This window comes from Schistocerca piceifrons, chromosome 6 (assembly GCF_021461385.2).
Source record: "Schistocerca piceifrons isolate TAMUIC-IGC-003096 chromosome 6, iqSchPice1.1, whole genome shotgun sequence".
Lineage (NCBI taxonomy): Eukaryota > Metazoa > Arthropoda > Insecta > Orthoptera > Acrididae > Schistocerca > Schistocerca piceifrons.
Window position 1 is genome coordinate 149,001,106 of NC_060143.1, and position 22,242 is coordinate 149,023,347.

At 41.6% G+C, this 22,242-nt stretch overlaps 1 protein-coding gene across 7 annotated transcripts in view; it reads left to right on the top strand.

Moving 5' to 3' along the window:
- Positions 1-22,242, top strand: part of LOC124802840 (RNA-binding protein fusilli) — a 499,044-nt gene that overhangs the window by 23,015 nt on the left and 453,787 nt on the right. For 5 of the 7 annotated variants that reach the window (XM_047263852.1, XM_047263857.1, XM_047263855.1 and 2 more), the window contains exon 1: positions 15,792-16,192. The exons of 1 other annotated variant lie outside the window; for it this stretch is intronic. The gene's annotated coding sequence lies outside the window, so the exon portion shown is untranslated. Of the gene's footprint in view, positions 1-15,785; positions 16,193-22,242 lie in introns of those variants that run through there. One more of the 7 variants, XM_047263850.1, reaches the window with a different exon arrangement.

The following is a 22,242-nucleotide window of genomic DNA, read 5'->3' on the forward strand; positions in this document are numbered from 1 at the left end:
AATGTCCGCGTCTCAACTCTGTGTATTGCCACGCTCCATGTAAAGCACTTCGCCAGCTCTTCCTCAGGTCCTTGTCCATGCACAGACATAGAAGCCTCCTCCTCTTATTAAATGCCTCCTTGGCAAATGCAGTACGCGTTTTCACCTCTTTAGTGCATCTCAAGTCTTCCGTAAATATGTTTCCCAAGTATCTGAAAGCACTAACTTACATATCGTCCTGTCCTAACTTTACAGCTGTCCTTACTTTTCTTACGCTTACCACCATACATTTTGTCATTTTCATATTAATTCCTCATAAGCCATATTTAATTCTTCTAACATTTCCGTCATTATTCTTTCGTTCTCTGCCAACAACACCATGTCATATGCAAATCAAATACATTCTACCCTCGTATCACCAACCCACTCTTCTCTTTTTCGTTTCAAAAATTTCTAAATAATATTCTCCAAATACATATTATACAGAGCTTTCCCTCACTCCCCTTCCAATTGTGCTTTCCTCTGTCATATAATTTTGAATCTATACACATATTTTCTGTTGTAGGTATAGATTCTTAAGCACCCATCTGTCCCTTAGTCGACTCCATTCTTCCTTAGAATGTCTACTAATTTATTCCTCTGTACTCTGTCAAGGCTTTCACAAGGTCAACGAAAACAGTATAAACCTCTGTTCCTCTTGCACTGTACATTTCGGCTATACTTCTCAACAGTCTACTTACATCTCTTGTATCTTTCCCTCATGTAAATCCATACTGTTCCTTTGCAGTACTTTTTTCCAGTCTTCCGTAAAGTCTTCTATTTATCACCCTTAGTAGGACTTTTGCTGAATGAGAAACCAAACTTATGGTTCTAAAATCCTCACATTTCTTCGCATTACTTTTTTCTCAAGCGGTATCATTACTGCCGAGAGGAAGTCATCTGGCCATTCTGCTTTTTTATATTTTCATAATATTCGTAAGACAATAGAAACTTGAGGTATACTCTACATTTGGTAAAACATGTTAAAACCCCCTTAAATGCTGCCAGACACGAAATAAATTTCTCGAGAAAATTAGTTAAAACATTAATTAAAAATCACGGCCTCCTCGTTTTCCAAATAACGAGTTAAGTGTCACAGCTGCGTTGATTTCTGGAGGGGTTAGTCTGCTAAACGCTTAGAAACCATTCGTCGAAAACTGTCAGCACACTCATCCAGTCAGAGCGAGTGGTTATTGAAATATACAAGCACGTTGAAATGAGTCAAATAAGATGCCTCGCGCACACAATTTTTGGTACACACTGTAGGTGCTGTTGTGAAAGTGCCTCGCTGAATGCCGGGTGCGGGTGTTTGTGACGGCTGTAACGGGTTACGGTCTCCTTGTAACGGAATATCGCTGCTCCAGTACGACGTTCGAATATTGAGAAAACTGGCAGGTAATAGGGAAATATGCCGTCTACTATGCTCCTGTTGTAGTCTTTGTCAAGGGCGATTTTTACGCGTTGCAAAGCACGTTGAAAATAGTAGACCCTGAATTTTGACTTTGAACTGACAATGTGACCGAGTGATAAAAGGGGAAACATATTGATTACGTTGAGAAGAATCTTCTACTTTCTGCTTTATTGTAGGCTTATTCCGTAGATTATATAGAGAAATTGATACGAAAGTATGCAGTTTCCCAAAATTAGTACCATCTTAAAACTACAAAGGCAACTCTGAAGAAAATAAAAAAATCTTTCGCTCGTACTTCCGGCGTATGTATAACGAAGACTCATGGAAAAAAGAAGTGTTTCTTGAGTCCTTGAAACGTCGAAGCTGTTCTAGTCCCTCCGGAGCTGGTTTGCTCAGTTCTTGTAAGGCAATAGACATTTGCGTAACCAACTTTCATAATTACTGTACATGAGACAGAAAAGTACGTTTTTAGCACTGCAGAACTACTTTAATGCCATTCAAATCCCCCAATAAGGGCAGGAAATCCTGACTTACTTCTGAATCTTTCTTGACGTCCAATCTACATTCTGTATAAGTTGTAAGTAGTAAAAAAATTACAGAAGGCTAATTACTTTAAAAGATTTTGACAAAATAAGTAAGCTAGGATAGCATGGCCAAAAAGTTTAAAACATACAGTGTATAAAAACTGGCCAAGTGCGAGTTGAACCCGTGCAGTGAGGGTTCGGTACATACTTAAAAACGTATCTTGGGAATCTAGAATCTCAGCGGTATTTGTCTGTTATCGATATCGGTGCTCGCAAGATATTGGTCCCAGAAATTACAAGAACGTATCAAAATCTCTGCAGTAGTTCTCAGACCACCCCGGACACACCAAAAGAAGCGAGCGGCGGACTTCCCAGATTTAAAAAATATATTTTATGTACTTACTAAAACATGACTACAACTTACATTTTATGTTTGCATTCAGTAATGTGCGTCTATTTTGCTTTTGACGGGTGATGAATGCAATGTATGTTGAAGTGGCAAAAAGATATTTTTTATGTGATAGAACTACAATTAAGTGTTTTTTTTTCACGAGCTTTGCTTCCTCCGAACTTCATGATACTGTGTCAGTGGTTAAACCCTATGAGTTTTGACAAGAGAGTTTGCGAGTCTCAAAATATGTGACGAAAATAACAAAATCTTTTGATTTCGTTGACTTAGAAGCTTAATTTTGTACATCGTCAAGGGACCAAAGATCTTAGTATGTGACACGAATTTGAACTTGATACACCAACCGGTTCCAGCAAAAAATTGGTCTTAAAAGACGGACAGATAGCTGGACAGACATACAAAAAGTCAAAAAAGTACTGTTCTTCGTGTGACATAATTACAAATTAACGATCTTCGGATTTTTTTCCTTCACCTGTGCCTTGAAAACATGCTTCTTGCTGAATTTCACGATTCTAGGTTTTGATGAGTGAGAGTGCGCGTTTCAAAATACGCTAACGGAAATAAAAATCGCAACACCAAAAAATAATTAATGTAGACTAATGAACATTCGGGAATACATTTGCCAAGGTAACGTATTTCAGTGATTAACATTGCGAGATCACAGGTTAATGTAAGCGCGAGATAAGCTATTGCAAATGTGGAATGCTTTACATTAATAACCGGTGTAATCGCCAGAACGCTGAAAGCAAACATGCGAACGTGCATGAACTGCGCTGTATAGATGCCGGATGTCAATTTATGGGAAGAAGTACCACGCCTGTTGCGCTCAGTCGGTCAATACAGGGACGGTTAATGCTGTTTGTGAATGACGCTGGAGTTGTCGCCCGCTGATGACCCATATACGTTCGGTTGGAGACAGATCTGGTGATCTAACAGGCCAAGGCAACATGTCGACACTCTTTACAGCACGTTAGGTTACAACGGCGTTATGTGTGCGAGCGTTATCCTGTTGGAATGGCAACACAACAGGCCAAACAACCAGACTGACGTACGGATTTGCAGCCAGGGAGCGTGTGACAATCACGAGAGTGCTCCCGCAGTCATACGAAATCTCATTCCAGACCATAACTCCAGGTATAGGTCCATTGTGTCTAGCACACAGGCCCTCAGCTGGGCTCCTTCTAACCAACACGCGGCCACCACTAGTAACAAGGCAGACCAGCGTTCATCAGAAAGCAGAACAAACCTCAACCCTGCCCTCCAGTGAGTTCTCGCTTGACACCACTGAAGTCGCAAATGGCGGTGGTTTCAGTGGAACGCAAGCTACAGGGCGTCTGTCTCGGAGCTGTACTCGAAGTAACAGATTTGTAACAGTTTGTTGTGTCCCTGTGGTGCCAACTTGTAATCAGATTGCTATTGCAGATGCAGTACAACGCGCCAGAGCCACGCGCCGAAAACGATGGTCTTCCCTCGGAAGTGCCACCTGACCGTCCAGAGTCCGGTCTTCTTGCGATGATACGTTCTCATGACCACCGCTGCCAGCAATGACGTACAGTGGTTACGTTCCTACCAAATCTTTGTGCAAGATCGCAGAAGGAACATCCAGCTTTTCGTAGGCCTATTACACGACCTCGTTCAAAGTTAGTGAGGTCTAGATTATGGCTTCTTTCTCGCCTTAAAGGCATGCTAGAGCAACAGCAACTCACAACGTCCAATCTCAAAGGTAATAACGCTCATGACCGTTACAGCTTGCATTTAAAGCAAGCCTGATTTGCTTCCTCATCGTGGCGCCACCAGCGCCACTCTTTTGCGGCTAGCTCTAAATGGGAATAGACGTCATCTTCCAGATGTACGCAGAAACACGGGTGCCAACTTTCGTTTCTCTCGCACAACTCCTCTCTCGTGTAGCGATTTTTTCCCGTTATTCTATGTGTCATAAATGGCTGAATCTTTTCGTCGCATGGACTTAGAAGCTTAAGTTTTATACAACGCCGAGGGAACATAAAACTTAGTAGCTGACTTAAATTTTAACTTTATATGTCTACACGTTCCTGAGAGAAAGGGTTCTGAACAATCGGACGGACAGACAGACAGACAGACAGCCAAAGCGATCGTAAAAGGGTTCCACTTTTGCGGATTGAGATGCGGAGCCCTAAAAACAGTTTCAAAGGCATACTGAATCCCAAAATTGGCAGTTATGAATCAGGTCATTTATAGAACCAATTTCGGTAGTCAGATATCATCTTCAGAAAGAGTAATGGCGCCTTGCCCGGTTCACGCTGCTCCCCACGTCGGAGATTTGAGTTCTCCGTCGAGCTTAGGTGTGCATGTTTCCTTAGCATAAGTTAGTTTAAGTCAGATTAAGTAGTGTGTAAGCCTTGAGACCGATAACCACAATAGTTTGGTCCCAATAGGAACTTACCACAAATTTCCCAACAAAAGAAGAATAAATTTTCATTTGTGATCGAACATAAATTCGATACTAAATTTTTTTCCTGTTCGGTAATGATCTGTTACGGCTGAAACTGGCTGCAAAGAACATGATTCATCGTATCAGCTGTTAGTGGTCGGTAGTTCCAGTTTCTCTTGAGGACAAGCACCGTTACAGATTCACAGGTCTCTTGAAACGCTAAGTCGAGTGCAAAATATTAAACCCTGTAAGTGATGATGTCCTTGCTGTCTTCCATTCAGTGAACCTAATCTTCACGAACAGTGATCACCAGAGATTATTTTGGAGAAAATATTTCTGTGGAAAAAAAAGGCAACACATGTCTACAATTTGTAGCACAAATGCGCATCAAAAAGGTAGTTTTTTATTTGAGAATGGAATGTCACCTCTTGTCCCATCCCCTAATATCCTCCAGAATGTATTTCTTCACCAGGAACTGTTAACAGTTTGTAGATCCGCAAACTGAAGAAATTGGTTCGCCACGTGCTTTAGGAATTAAAGCTCAGTTCAAAAATGGTTCAAAGGGCTCTGAGCACTATGGGACTCAACTGCTGAGGTCATCTGTCCCCTAGAACTTAGAACTACTTAAACCTAACTAACCTAAGGACATCACAAACATCCATGCCCGAGGCAGGATTCGAACCTGCGACCGTAGCGGTCTTGCGGTTCCAGACTGCAGCGCCTTTAACCGCACGGCCACTTCGGCCGGCTTTAAGCTCAGTATAGACCCCGGTTAACCACCTATTCAAATTCATCAGAGCAAGAACAAAGTTATTGGACGTTCCATTTACTGTCTAATGCTTCAGTCTGAGCTAGGACAGCGTGCTGTGCGGGTGACTTCTGGTAAAAGCATACTCTTGCTCCGAAGTTATTTCTGCGGCAGCTCACGCGCATTTGTATACTTAGTATTCAGTGCCCGGTGTGTGGGTTTCCCCGCGGCTGTAACTACAAAGAACTCTCATCCAAACTTAACTGACTACAGGGAACACGGCTAGGACATCCAAGTGTGACGCATCCAATTAGGATAAGCAACGCACCTCGCCAGAATTGTCTGGAGAACGGAATGCTAGATCAGTGGGAGCTCTTGTAGCTTCGTGAGCAGCTAACTACGGATCATCGCTGCTGTATTTGACTTGGGTTACAACGATGTGCACTTTTCCAGGTATCGAAATTGTTAGGTGTTTCGAAAGACAGTTTTAGCTGAATGTCTGTTTTCAAAACCTCCGTAAGTAGTTTACGTAGATTGGTGTAAAAAAACTGTTTTCGGAAACAACACATACGATGTTATCAGCAGCCAGTCCTCGAAATATGCTTGCTTATTAGGAACTAAGAAAACAGTTAGCACAGTGCCAGAAACTTGACGCGGCCTTCAGCTTGCTGTGAAAATCCTAAAAGTTAACCGCACGTGGCAAGTGAAAACAGTGTTTCGGCCCGGCGCTCGAGGTTTTGTGCGACTATAGCTCCAACAGAATAGACGTAGAGGGGCTTTGGCTCCTCCACAATGTCTGGGACTGCGACAAATTACTGCACACAACGTGTGCTCAGGTATCGCAATCGCGGAGTTGTTCCCAAAATTAAAATAAATCACTACCTAGTTAAAACATTCAAACTCCTTCGATATCTAGCGCTAATACTCATTGCCTGCAGGTGGAAGAGTGACTGGTGAAATTAAGTTTGTAGGATAACCACAACCCGCCATTGCATTGTCAAAGTAATCAGCCAACTAATTTGAACTGTAAATTCCACAGTTTCGGACGATGCTTCTGTTAAGTTTAGTGAAACCATCCAATAAAAAATATGGTCCTACAAACGTAGACTTTTTCTCACTTATACTTTTATATTGATTCTTAGATAAACTACCAATGACCTATACATATGTAGTGATCTGTTTGTCTGTGTAGGCAACACTGAAATCCCCATGTACATTTTTAGGCATTGCAAACAAACCAGTTACCGAAGAGCTCACTGATAAAATGGACATAAGTTTCTTACAAAACATTTGTACTGAAAACTGAAGTGTAAATGCTGTACAGGTGCAAAATTTATAAAATGAATTTATTCCTCGCTCTATGATGTGACTGTGTAAATTGCTTTATTTGTTGAATAAAATGTGTGTGCCTGGCCTATAAATACAAACTTCTATATTTTTTTATTACTGAACGCTTCGCTCATCTCTGGCAATGTTTTGTGTACGTGAAAAAAGCCAACCTGCACCGAGTTTGGAGTCCAAGCTAAACGCTAGGTGCCCTTTCACTGGTTGCGTAAATCTGTCAGAAGGTCACAGTAAGTACAGATTTACCACCCTCAGTAGATCTATGCCCAGTAAACTATTGCGATGATCAAACCAACCTTTCGATTGATGAGAGCTTTACCTTTTTATATATTATTAATATCAAGATGTGCTAACATTTTTCAGAAAAGAGACAGTGAACTATGTTGTTGGTCTTGTATCTTTAGTCCGATGCTTGTTTATTGTGCATGTATTGCTTCCATGCGAGGCTGTACTCCAGACAAATACACTATGTAATCTAAAGTATCCGAACACCCCCAAAAACGTACTTCTTCATATTAGGTGCATTTTGCAGCCACCTACTGCCAGGTATTCCATATCGGCGACCTCAGTAGTCATTAGACATCGTGAGAGAGCAGAATGGGGCGCTCCGCGGAACTCACGGACTTCGAACGTGGTCAGGTGATTGGGTGTCACTTGTGTCACACACCTTTACGCGAGATTTCCTCACTCTTAAACATCCCTAGGTCCACTGTTTCCGACGTGATAGTGAAGTGGAAACGTGAAGGGACACGTACAGAACAAAAGCGTACAGGCCGAACTCGTCTGTTGACTGACAAAAATGTGTTCAGATGTGTGTGAATTCCTAAGGGACCAAACTGCTGAAGTCAATCGGTCCCTAGACTTACACACTACTTAAACTAACTTATGCTAAGAACTACACACCCACCCTTGCCCGAGAGAGGACTCGAACCTCCGGCGGGAGGGGCCGCGCAATCCGTGACATGGCGCCCAAGACCGCACGGCCACACAGCGCGGCCGTTGACTGACAGAAACTGCCGACAGTTGAAGAGGGTCGTAATGTGTAATAGGCAGACATGTATCCAGACCATCACAAAGGATTTCCAAACTGCATCAGCCTCCACTGCAAGTTCTATGACAGTTAGCCAGGAGGTGAGAAAACTTGGATTTCAAGGTCGAGCGGCTGCTCATATGCCGCACATCACGCCAGTAAATGCCAAACGACGCCTCGCTTGGGGTAAGGAGCGTAAAAATTGGACGATTGAACAGTGGAAAAACGTTGTGTGGAGTGACGAATCATGGTACACAATGTGGCGATCCGATGACAGGATGTGGATATGGCGAATGCCCGGTGAACGTGATCTGCTAGCGTGTGTAGTGCCAACAATAAAATTCGGAGGCGGTAGTGTTATGGTGTGGTCGTGTTTTTCATAGGGCGCTTGCACCCCTTGTTGTTTTGCGTGGTACTATCACAGCACAGGCCTACATTGATGTTTTAAGCACCTTCTTGCTTCCCACTGTTGAAGAGCAATTCAGGGATAGCAGTTGCATCTTTCAACACGATCGAGCATCTGTTCATAATTCATGGCCTGTGGCGGATTGGTTACACGACAATAACATACCTATAATGGAGTGGCCTGGACAGACTCCTGACCTGAATCCTATAGAACACCTTTGGGATGTTTTGGAACGGCGAATTCGTGGCAGGCCTCACCGACCGACACCGATACCTGGGATGCCATTCCCCAAGAAACCTTCCAGCACCTGATTGAACGTATGCCTGCGAGAGTGGAAGTTGTCATCAAGGCTAAGGGTGGGCCAACGCCTTATTGAATTCCAATATTACCGATGGACGGCGCCACGTACTTGTAAGTCATTTTCAGGCAGGTGTCTGGATACTTTTGAACACATAGTGTACCTTCAGGAAAGACTTCCTATCATTTATGATTATCTTTAATCTTGGCAAATTCCTCTTTTTTCAGGAATTCATTTCGTGCTATAGCCGGTATGCATTTCATATTCTCTCTGCTTCGGTAATCGTCATTTATTTGGCTGCTGGTATACCAAAACTCATCTTCTACTTTTATTTTTTCATTTCCTACTGTAATTAGCTAATCATCACTTGGTTTATTTCCATCTCTAAGTACCATTGGGCCTTCATGGCCTGTTCGGAGTTTAGTTTAGTTTTTTTAAATTTCTCCTTAGTCTGGATGAAATATTGATGTTTCCCTCTCACTGTTATTGTAAGAATCGATTACACACAGTTTCTGTTTGTCTTCTTCTTCTCGTGAGGCAAACTGTATGTTGAAGAAACTTTGGTCCTCACTCTTCAAGAAAGGAAAACGAGACTTACTTGCGGGATCTCCACTTTTAGCTGCTGGGTGCCTCAACTTTTTTATTTTCTTTATCCCTTAAGTTTAAGGATTTTGTTTGCCCAATATCTGAAGTATTAATCAGCTGCCGGCCGGAGTGGCCGAGCGGTTCTAGGCGCTACAGTCTGGAACCTCGCGATCGCTACGGTCGCAGGTTCGAATCCTGCCTCGGGCATGAATGTGTGTGATGTCCTTAGGTTAGTTGGGTTTAAGTAGTTCTGAGTTCTAGGGGACTGATGACCTCAGAAGTTAAGTCCCATAGTGCTCAGAGCCATTTGAACCATTTATTAATCAGCTGTGTCCGTCGTGTTGACTATCAATGACTTGTCTACCTTGCAGATGATAAAAGGAACTGGATGTTACCGAGTAAAAATAGTAAGTCTTATCCAGTCATCCGGTACTTCAGTGGCTTGATTCTTCTTCTTACTTGAAACTAAAGTGAAATCCTGATCGTCAGACTTGAAAAAAATGTGCCCTAGGAAAAGTACACGGTTGAAAATTTGAAGATGTGAACCAGCATTTACGGAAAAGGCATCAAGTAAAAAGTTTTGTTCTGACTAGCGCTTTAGAGCAGAAATTGAAACTAAATCTAGTTGTAAATGTTGTTCGCTTTTCAAGTGTTGTTGCTTTTGCCTTCAATCCGAAGGCTGGTTTGATGTAGATGTCCATGCTAGTGTATTCTGCAAAAGCCTCGAACCTTAGCATTACTACTGCAAGTACCATAGATTTGAAATTGCTTACTGTAGTCAAGTATTGGTCTCCCTCTTCCATTTTTACCCACCACTTGTCTCTACTACCAATATGGCAATTCCTTTGTATGCTATCAACCAGGCCCTTCAGGTTTTTCAAGTAGTGCATCGATAAGAAGCCATTTTATTTTCTCCCATCTTGCCAACTTCTTTATGATAAGTGAACAAGATGATTTCATCAGTGGGAAGGTCACTCTCTTTGTTACAAAAATAATCTTAGTCAAATTACTAGAGGGTGTTTTACTGAGTTCTTTTGGGCACTGTTTCTTTTTATAGTAACGCTTTATTTTAGTGCTGCAGTAACTCAGCACAGTACTTGTCTCTGCTATTTTTTTTATAAATGAAGGTAGGATTTCAGCGACGGACTCAAGAATGCGCAGAAATCACGAAAACGAAGAAAAGGAGAAGATTGCAAACGATTATAAGTTCGTATACTTCCACCACCAGTGTCAATTTGAATAAATTACGTCGCGCCATTATGAAACACTTAAACAATTAAAATGCCGACGTTTCCACTGACTTTGCGGCGATTCTCTTCAGGTCATGTTAAGGACCGCTGCAAAGTTGGCCGGATCGTCGGCATTTTAATTGCTTTAATGTTTCGTAATGATGCGGACTAATACTTAGAATGATATTAATTATATTGCCAAGGATTATTTCTCAAATAAGCATTTAAATTGCAAGCGTATTATCTGACAAATACCAGAGTTCGAGTCCCGCCGAGCACACAGTTTTAACTTGTAACGCACTCGTATAAGTAAGACAGAAAATTATCCACAGAAAACAGAAGAATTTCAATCTCCCTAAATATAAGTGGCGGGATGGCTATATTTGGGCAGTTGTAATCCCCTCGATCGAATAATTGTCATTCAGAAGTGGAGGTGAAGGAAGATTGGGGTTTAATGCCCCGTCGACGTCGAGGGAGAGAGGAGTGACAAGCTCAGATGGGATGCTGTTTTTCAAAAGAATCGTCCCAGTATTCTCTCAAGTGCTTCAGAAAACTACGAAAAGCCTCAGCCAGGATGGCTTAGAGTTTCGTTTCGCCCCAGTAATAGTCCATTTGCACCACCTATCTCGTTGTTGGTTTTTCTTACAAGATTAGTTGATACAGCGGATTTAAACAACAATTTTTTGCAGATCGTTTTTAATCTGGATGTAAGGGGCGGTCGGCGACGGTATGTCCTGTCTTTACAGTTGTGATAAATAAATAGTGTACCGGCAGCGAAATACATCTTTTACAGCATCATCAGTAGAATCATCTACTTCGAAGACATTTACTGACAACATAGAGTCACCCATTACTGGCGGGGAAAAGTGCTAAATGTGCTTAAGTAAGCCTACCAGTTGAGTGACTGAATGGCCTTTAGCAAGTCTCACAAACGTTAATAGTACAAAGTTTTATCTCTAAGGTACAAGTACGTGCTTTATCTGGTTCTATGAAGACTACAGAATTTTCGATTTTTGTGTAATTTTTTTACAGGCAACAAAATCAATATTGTAGAGCAACGTATCTTATGGAGATTTCGCATCGTATACTTTCATACACTCTCTGATCAGAAGTATCAGGACACCTATTAGTGGAGATTAATATGTGGTGTGCACCCATCGCCTTTATGATGGCTAGGACTCTGCTGAGCACACTTTCAAAAAGGTGTCGTCTTTTGAGTGAAAAGCAACCCATTTTTCCTGAAAACCAGAGGAGATAGCGGTATTGGACCCTGGGGTCTGCAGCAAAGCCGACGTTGTAACTCATCCCAAAGGTCACGTTGGGGCTCTGGGCAGGCCACTCCATTTAAGGAATGTTACCGTCCACAAATGAGTGCCTAACAGACGCTGCTCTATGGCAGGGTGCGTTGTCACGCTAATACAATCAATCATCGTCACCCAGCTATCCCTTTACTTTAAGCAGTACACAGTGTTGTAAGGTATTTTCATATCCTTCCTTATTTCGCATTGTGTTTAGCATAATAAGGGGACCACAGACTAACAATGATAAACACCCCCATACCATAATGCCCCCCCCCCCCCCCCCCCCGTACTTTATTGCTGCCGCTGCACACAGCGGAAGGTAACATTCTTCAGGTATTCACGAAACATAACTCTTTCATTGGATTGGCACAGGGGACACCGTGATGCCAGATTTCGCCGCCCTTTCCTAACGGATGCGTTCGTCGTATGTCCCACATTGATTTCCGGGTATTTCACGCAGTGTTTGTTGTCTGTTAGCACTGACAACTCTACGCAAACGCTGCTGCTCTCGGTGGTTAAGTGAAGGCCGCCGGCCACAGCGTCGCCCACGCTGAGAGGTAATGCGTGAAATCTGGTGTTCTGGACACACTCTTGTCAGTTAGCATCTCGACATACTGAATTCAAAACGATTTCCGAAACAGAATATCCCATACCCCGTTCAAAGTCTGTTAATTCCCGTCGTGCGGTGATAATCACGTCGGAAACCATTTCACATGAGTACAAATGACAGCTCCGCCTATACACCGCCATTTTATACCTTGTGTACGCGATACTACGGCCGTCTGTGCATGCGTATATTGCTCTTCCATTACTTACCTCATTTACTGTAACATCCTTCTGTATTCTGAAGATACTGTCCGTGTGAATTGAGTTTCCCCGCAAAAATTATTCCGTAATTCATTAGAAAATGGAAATATGCAGAATAAACTAATTTCTTTACTTGAAAATCATCTGTAGCGGGAATCAAGCGTGCAGCAACAGTAGCTGAACTAAGGAACTACATTAATTGTACTCATTACTTTTTCCAATTTAGATTGTGATCTGTTTGTTACCTCAAAACCTTAAGATTTCTATTTGTTGTATCTTATGGTTTGCGGAACCTATTTTTAAGCTTGTGGGTTTCTAAAAGATGTACTAAACTGCATGTGCTGAGTCTGGTCAAAATTCAGTGATAATCCATCTGTCTTGAGCCTTTAGACGATGTTCCCTAATGTTGCATTGGCTGTTTTACTACACATGTATCATCTACAAAAACGAAACAACTGCATATCTGAAACTGCGAGTGAAAGATCATTTTATGAATAACAAAAATAGCAGGGGACCCAAAATATTCTTGTGGTACACCATGTGTGATTGCTGAGTGCCTATTGCCATGCGATTGATACGAAACTTTTACCAATTACTTTCTGTCATACACATAACATAAAAACCACTAATCTGCTGTGTCTGCTACTCTGTAGTATTTTGCGTTAGGATATCCATGATTCACCAGATCAAAACCATTAGCCAACTCACAAGATATTCCCAGTGGCAGTAATTCTTATTTACTGAATATAGTAAATTATCTGACAAGAGAAATAGTCTTTTCAGCTGATAGTCTCCGTCTCTAATTATAGAGTCGTCTAAAGGACATCAAATTCTCTTGCCCATTAGGTATGAATACGTGGAACATTTTTATATTGTCTGTCCCCGATAGTATGTCATTTCCTTCACAGTTTCTTGCTAATGAAATTCTGGATGCCTCAAAGTAAAAGATGCGAAAAAAATGGTTCATATGGCTCTGAGCACTATGGGACTTAACATCTGAGGTCATCAGTCCCCTAGAACTTAGAGCTACTTAAACCTAACTAACCTAAGGACATCACACACATCCATGCCCGAGGCAGGATTCGAACCTGCGACCGTAGCGGTCGTGCGGTTCCAGACTGAAGCGCCTAGAATCGCTCGGCCACACCGGCCGGCAAAAGATGCGAAACACAGATAACAATTATAGCAACACCCTTTTATTGTATCGCAGAGACAAATCTTATAATATTAGGAAGACAACTTTAATCAAGTTAGCGGCTAAGGTACGAAAGAAGGTATAAAGAATAATGGAATATTTCTTGTAGCAGATTTATGTTATCAGAAACAACAGTCGTCTGCTTAACTGTTCAAAATTTTGCTGTCACAGGTAGCGGCACACACCACTCAAGTGCTGTATATCACTGCTACAAATTACGTGTATATGTGGAATCTTGTTTTTGATTTCGGGATACCTGAATATTATGACGAACTTACCATACAACGTACAGAAATCTGACGTGTTTCCTTCACTGGTCAAAATTATGTACGATTTACACTACGTGACGACTGAAGGTTACAGTTGCTTTCACATTCAAAGAAAAGCACATCTGCTTGTATTATAAAAAATAAGCATTAACGAAAGATACTGTGATTGCCCTGGACGCCAGCGCAGTATCTGTCATTATTGTCGGCAAGTGTAATTTGTTAGCTGTATGGTTTCTTGAGTAAGTTTCTTGCTATAAAGAATTCTGTATTCGCTCAAGACAGGCCCGAGAACATTTTCAGGCATTAGCTGTAGCGTTCACGTCCAGCACTGCAGTGTGTGCGAAAAGTTGAAACTACTGCATGGTTTGCATTCCGCCTGAAACTGTACATCTGTCTCCCTTTGTCTGGGTGACCCGGTTGCAAAATCGGAGGGAAGGCAACAACTTACCATCCGCAGTAGGGCCACACATAGTGAAGCATTGCGGTGTTCATAGTAGCCTTCGGGCTCATAGCTGCATTACTGAAATAAATGAGCCATTTTTATTAGTGGAGCAGAAAAATTAGACAACTAGTTCGGTATTACCGACATTTTACTTCCGAGACGGAAACTGCGGAACTCTTACCTTCCCAACTTTGTTTTTCCGTGATTTAACAGCTGTTAAATATACTACGGTGCCATATCTTATGGGATTTATCTGCAGTTGATTTCGGATGTGATTCAAAGTCTGCAACCATATCCATATACACACTGATTGGCTGATCAAAACAAAAGAAAGCAATAATAAAGTATTTCCCTTCAAGTTCCAGAGTGATATCTTCATCGCTGTGTGTGCAGCATATTTAGTTTGCCTACTGCTACTCATTCGATACTACATTTTCCAATGTTAATGCAGTGTCCGACCATTGCGTTAAAAGCGCCGGAAACAGCAGACTTTCAGCTTCTGAGGTTTATTTTACACCTGCCAGAAGCTGTGAAGCGGCCACAAGAGGTAACGTGTGTTGCTGCGGGAAGGCCCGACCCCCGCCAGTCTGTCCCCCCACCCAGAGTTGCTGCTCCCTTCTCCTCTCTCCCTCCCCGCCATGTCGTTTCTTCTTGCCTGTGGCCGGCAAACTCTCACGCTCAACCAGCTTACGGTTACCTGCTCGCCGGCGGACCAATGGCAGCGCTGGAAGCAACAGGTGCTACGACCAATAGGCGTAGATACCGGCCCAAAGAGCTCGGCCCGCAAAGATATCCACATCGGACGGAGCGGGCTCAGCTTCGCGTGATTGTGCCACTTACGGCTTTCGAAATATGTCATAGAAAATATTCCTGGAACAGTAAAGTGTTCTTCAAATATTGAAAAATACGATGAAAATCCAAGTAGCTGGTTTTAGCTACCACGTTTGATTTCATTGTTTGAAAAACATTCAGAAAGTGTAGAAACCCTTGTTTCCTTTGCCATCTCCGTATATCTTCCGTTGTTTAAGTGGCAAATATTTCTCCTTTTTTTTTAAATCACGAAGTTGCAAAGTATGGAAATAATGAGTCAGTCGTAACCAATATAAGCAACTGAATGTATCACATGTAAAATCTAGGACTGAAGGTCATTTTTCAGTGCCTTCTTTTCCAGTCTTATCTCTTAATCCTTTTCCCTCATTTCAGCAACGTAAGTGCATTAACCCCGCTTGTGGAATCTGTAACGCGCTTCGAAATTGTAGGACTGGCTGGTGATCATTTCTTACCGGAGCGTATAGAGCGGAGCATATCTTTGACGTGGACTCTTTGGCTCACCTTTCCTACCTGGCTCAGCAGTCTTCGCAAGACTTTCGGCCGAGCGTTTAGTTCCGAAGGTGTGCAGGCACAGACTCAAAGTAATTTTCAAACGGTGGATCAACTTAGTCATTCAATATCTAATTCTCCTGTGTTCCTCAATAAATAACTGTTTTTCGAAGTGAGATGTAATTTTTGTGTTTATATACACGTGCACTGGATGTCGAGTGTTTGCTGTAGTGTGTGTTAACGCAGACGAGAAGTTAACTTAATCGGTGCTTTGTATCTAAGTCATTTATTGGATGTGCGTATGTGTGAATTAGTCAACGTTTCGTCTCGAAGCTGTAAAAATTGAAAAGTGCTGTGAAGAACTTGTGATATTTGTGTAAGAGCTGCCGCCCATTTCGTAGCATGTAATGCAGTATTTCGTCGCAGCTTGGCACCTGTGTAACATGGTGAATATACTTTAGTTGTACCGTACCAGTTTTATATGTAGTCCTCTTATGTATATTTTGCTCACACTTACTAAGACTCGATTTCTCATTACGTTTACCGATATGAGCGGTTAAACATAATCTTCTAAATTACGTTTTCCCGTTCTTAATTGTCGTCCACGCTGTGTTATAGACTGTTAGGACTTCACTTTCCAATTTACATGTGACCGTTAGAGCATCCTAAATTTACTTTACAAGTTAATCCTTGCGGCGCTGGTTAAATTGTACTTCCGGTATGCAGAAGTACGTGTTTGACTCCAACGTGTAAAGATGCTATGCCAGACACGGAGTGTTAAGTAAATAATTTACACTAATATCTGCCAGGTGACCACTGTGTTTCCTGTTTAGTGCATTTCTGATATTAGAAATGCGCAATGAAATGTCGCTCAGAAGTAATAGATTCCGATAACTTATTACTGAACCGTATGATATACCGTCCTTGAGACCCTTCTATTATAGAGACCACCGCTTACTTTTAGTCTCTAAGTTTTGCAACTGGTGTCATTTCTTCACGCAAGGAACTAGGAATTGGCTCAGATATCCATAGCTACCTAGCTGTAGTTTTGAGGTGCAACATAAATTTTAATCTAGCCGTATTTTGTTGTACCCGTATTAGAGATACTGTATTGCCGCTTGCCATTACCACAGATTTTGAAACGTATTCCTGTAAGTTATACTACCGTTAGACTTTGGGTTTCAGACAATTTTCAGTCGCTGTGATACTCTGTTGGTAGTTCCCTTTTAATATTTTTCCTAACCTATCGGTGTATTCTGAAGTGTGCTCGTTGCAGATGACAAGTTTGTTTCCTATTCGTATTGTTAGAAAACTACTTTGAACAGGGAAAGAAAACGTGTGTAAGCTGAATACGTCACACCATATGGAAACTGTTCGTAGACGTTGGATTTGTCTCCTGGGTACACTATCTCAAGCCTGTATCATCTTTTACGTATAAGCGCCAAGCAACCTAACAAACTTGAAAATACTCGTGAGCTGGTTTGTTAAGTTTCAAAAAAGTGGAATGCGTACTGTAGGCGTGATCGCGTCGGTGAAGTTCACGCAGAGGACGTTGGCATCGCTTCAGTGGCGCCGCTCTGTGTGTGGTGGAACGGCGAGTTCCATCTGGTTCCCCTGCGTCCGCGATGGTCCAAGTCTCAGTGTAAGGTTGGTGCCGTTTCGTAGAATTTGGTGAGGACTGAGTCGTAACCGCGTACAGTTTTATTTGGCGAAATTCGTTCTTAGGCGCGTCATTTGACATAACGTAGAACCATAGGCTCAGTGTCATAGTGTATTAAATAGATTGCAAAAAATACATCATTCCACGCTGGTCGTAGCGCGGAGGAATGGCAGAACGCATAGAGATTGCTGGTTCTTTTTTATGTAGTGTAGTGGTTTTTCTTGTTTCATATTCATTTGCTGCAGAGTGTTTTCCTGCTTCTGATGCTAGCATCTCTGACTAATGGACCAAACTCAGTTTGATACATAAATGAGTTGGCCAGGTGAGCAAATAATAAAAACAGTTGGTCAGGATAAGGAACCGCCGGTCTTGTTCACAGATCCCCTGGGTGTTGTTTTTTTATCTGTATTGATCATTAAACTTCCTGTTATGGTAAATATCAAAAAGCAGACGAGACTGAAAAAGTTGTTACGTCACGTGTTATGCACTGAACAGCAGCGTCGATTATTAATTTTTTAAAAAAATTTTCTGGGTCCGTGTTAAGACTGGATTCATGGCAAACGGTCTGGTCATCCTTGCGCACATTGACTTGTTGTACTTAGAGCATAATGACAATCGTTTGGAGTTCTGAATACCGTAATCTACACACATTAAGTTGTTAGCACTGGTAAAATTCTGATACTGCAATGTATTCTTTGTGTATGTGAAAGTGACTTGGGCTTCACCTGCCGACTCAGATAACTAAGCTTTATGTGACTGGGACAGTAGTATTAGGGCTGTCGCGTGCTTTCTTACTATGTTGCGAATTCATTTCCTGTGGTTAAGAGTGTAATAGCCAGTTATTGAGATTTAACACGTACCGAAATGACTTGTCAGCCGAAAATGATACTGAACGTGTGACCATTTGAAAACTCAAAATCATCGTTGGTAGGGGGTGGGGACAGTGACATTCATACTACACTTGACTGCTATTATTCATGGTTGACAAATACTTACTGTAAAACAGCTTCAGTAAATAAGCTATTAGTGTCTCATTTATCGCCGCCATCAGAGTTCTTCATACGTCAGTCTCTCCGTGAGCCGTTAATGTAGCAAAACTAGTGATAATCGTAATATGTTTACTAGATATCTTGACTGCACTCTTCTGAAACATTTCACCCGATTTTTATGCACACAGTCGCCGTGAGAAATATTACTAGCTGTGAATAACTGATCTGCTTTTCTAGTTTTTTTCAGTTGAGTCAAGGTTACTAATTTTTAGTAATCAATGATTTTCCAAGCGCACTTTAATTTTATTACCGCCTTCTGTAATGGAATAAGTACTGCACTTACGGAAGTCAATGTGGAGTTAAAAATAAGTGTCGAGTATTTTGCGAGGTGGCAGTACCGATCAATACAAGGAAAAAAATCAAACTTGGCCTCTAAAATGCGTACCTTAAGTTATGAGCATCTGTTCACTAGAAGAGTTGTTTCGCAGTATCTGAAATGAAAAAGTGCTCATTACTGTTAGTTATGAATGTGTATTGGACTTTTTTCCCTTGTTTGGTGGGTACTCCGCATCTTGTTTACAAACGGACGATGTAGCTTTCCGCGATATCTACCCGATGTATTTTCCAAGTGAATAAAAATGTAGAAACCCCTGTAATGTTTGTGTTTCATGCATTCTTTGTATATTTTGATAAATTGTTATCTAGCCACTGATAAAAGTTCTAAAAGTCTCTGTATCTGCCTACTGTCCGATATATCTTCATCACCTGCTTCGGCTATTGCTGATTCACAAGGATAGTACTTAGAGGTAGTCTTGCCGTCCCCTGTAAGCTGTGCCGTAGCCAGTAAAAATACGTACAGTTTGCGAGTTAGCTGGGGAACACTTGCTGTTACTGTATCTCTCTTACGTAGCATTTCACATGCATGAAGGTGCGTTGCTGGTGAAAACATTGTTTGTGCTCATGCCATTGCAAATCTCTTCATATAGTTACCAAATTTGTGCTTCGTTTCCCTATGATAAAAATACGATGGGCTAATTGGTAGCTGGCTAACAGCCGCCAAGCTAGAACAACCTTCTCTTTTTTTACCGTGCTGGCCTATACGAATCAGGGATTTGTGGTCTAGTTCAAACGCACGTAGGCCTACTACGATAATTAATGAACCTACCGCCTGGCTGGGATAATTACAGACTACGAAATAATCTTCGTGCGGATTCATGTCCTCGTTTTAGTAATCATTTCGTGGTTCTTGTCTTCGGGCAGATCGTGACGTAGGCTTCACCTGCCGACTCAGATAACAAAGCTTTATGTGACTGGGACAGCAGACGACGCTGTGCAGCTGCACTCTGTATTTGTTTCCAACCGCCCGTTGCATCTTTCGCTCGGTAAATAAAGTTAAAATTTTGATCCTCTGGTAGGGCCTCACGGTAGTTTCTCACTTTTCGTTTTTATTAACTGTGATTTGCACCACACATTTCTGGGTTACCCCATTATCTGACGCCTTGCAACATCTAAAATTGTGATAGAGTTAGTGCCACATCTCAACCTCTTTCGTTACTACAGTAGTCAGTTTGTTTATTGCCATGTGTCCTGTGTTTATAGCTGCCAATTTTCCCTACCGTCATAAAAGTCAAGACGCACAGTAGTAGTCTGACAAATTGCATCCTTATTTACATCATTTACAGACTGCATTGGTTTAGAAAACAGTTTCGCACAACGTAAGTATTGCACATGGTAAATAATTTTATTGCGTGATATGCAGACGTATTGATTCTTCTTGCATTTTTTAGGCGCATAGCCGAACTATAGTTCTCTACGTTCTAAGCAGTTATCTTCCAGACAGGAAACTGATTAATTACCTCTTAATTATGCATAGAGCTTTAAAATTAATTGTAGGTTCTAAAACCTAGGCGTTAGAGTGATAGAGGCTTATAATTTTAGTCTGCGTGGCCCTGAAAATTCTTATTGGGGTACTACTGTTCTGTATATGCTTTCTCACTGGAGAGGTGAGATTTTCGATGCATGTTCTATGTTATATTGTTTTCAGTGTTTATTATGCACTGTAAAAATTACTGCACCGGTGGTTCCAAGAGTCGCCAGGTGTCTTCTTGTGTTGTTCCTGAAGATTTTACAGCTTTGTTATAAAGGTAAATGGAAGGAATCATTACAAGTAAAAAATATCTCTGTTACGTCGTGATTCAATAAAAAATACGTTTGACCCCACATCATAATCCAAATCTTGTGTAAATAATGTGTGCTCTAGGGTATCCACCGATTACTTCGGTAGCTAATACTATATTTATTGACGAGGGCAACAGACGCCGAGTAGTCGATATTACAAGTAAAATCTAAGTTGTAGTTGACACAATTAAAGAGAAGTCCCTACTTTTTGATACCGTTCCCAGTAGCGGGTTGGAGACCATCATTGATTTGATTTAATTTGTTCATCCAGGGATCATTTCGCAATGATATAGGAATTGTTGTTATAATGCAGTGAAAAATACATAGCTCAAAATATACATTAGTAAAGAATATATGGCATGATTTTGTGAGGATTGGAGAGGTATTAGGCAGCGGAATATTCTTCTGCTCTCAGGAATTTTAAATAGTACGGCAATATCTGCGGCCATGATCATATCCACGTTTTCTTTCTGCTTTCTTTGAGTCGTGAACTGTGCGAACCTGTACTTTTCGCTTCGAAATATGTCCAAACTAGGCTGCTGTCCTATATTTGATTCTGGATAAGATTTAGAGATATATGACCCATCATTGGTCACATGATCCTGTGCATGGGATCTTCAGAATGTTTCTGTAAATTCATATTTCAGATATATCTTGCCCGTGGATGAGTTTTTGATTTCCAATATAATACTCCATATGAAAATGTCGATAGTTGCTGCATGTTATCTGAATGTTTTGAAAAATGAAGAAAACCGCAGGACAGTTATATATCGACAATCTTTTTTTGGGTACATGACCGGTTTAGGAACAGTTAGTTACATCATCTGGTGTAAAAAAATAAAATCACTTTTTCATCTAATATCATCACCCGAATGTTGTGACGGAACTAAGGGTTCCGTGTCAAAAGAGTAAAGGGGACAAAAATTCCTTAACAGCCGTTCCCTCTTGCGGAAATACGGAAGCGTCCGATCCTGCCCGTCTTTGACCCATGACGTCACAAATATGGCGGAAACAAAAACACACTTTCCACAAGAAGTCTAATGACACTAACGGGACAAGCGCGGGAAATGGGGTGTTTTGGGAGGGGGCAAACTAAATATAAACAAATTTAGACGCCTTGCGTAGCTACAACGTGTAAGTGAAGACAACCATGCATGAATACCCACCCACCTCCCCAGGGGTCGTAACCCCTGCAACCCGTAGAAGATAAAGATGCTTCAGTAGCTGATTAGCGTTTTTTGTCTTTTAAAAAAAAAATCTCACGGGATAGAACGAACAGATCAGAAAAGTAAATAAAATAAGGTAAAACAGAACTAGACAGCCAGACTCAAACCAAATTCCGCGCCGTCATGACGTCACACACAACACCCTTACGTCACGGGTCAAAGCCGACGCGTGGGATCGGACGCTTCTGTCGACCCCCTTTGCTGCGCGACCAGCAACACAATCAAGAAAACTATGTAATAGTAAAACACTAGCCGGGAGAATGACCTCCGATGATTGATTTTATTTTTTACAACAGATGACGGAACTGTAACTGTACCGAAACCGGTCATGTATCCAATAAGAGATTGTGGATTAAGCAGCTGTACTGCTGTTTTCGTTTTTCAAAAAGGACTTTCACAGATGTGGCTGCCCCATAAGAACAACTCGTAATCTGAATGTGATG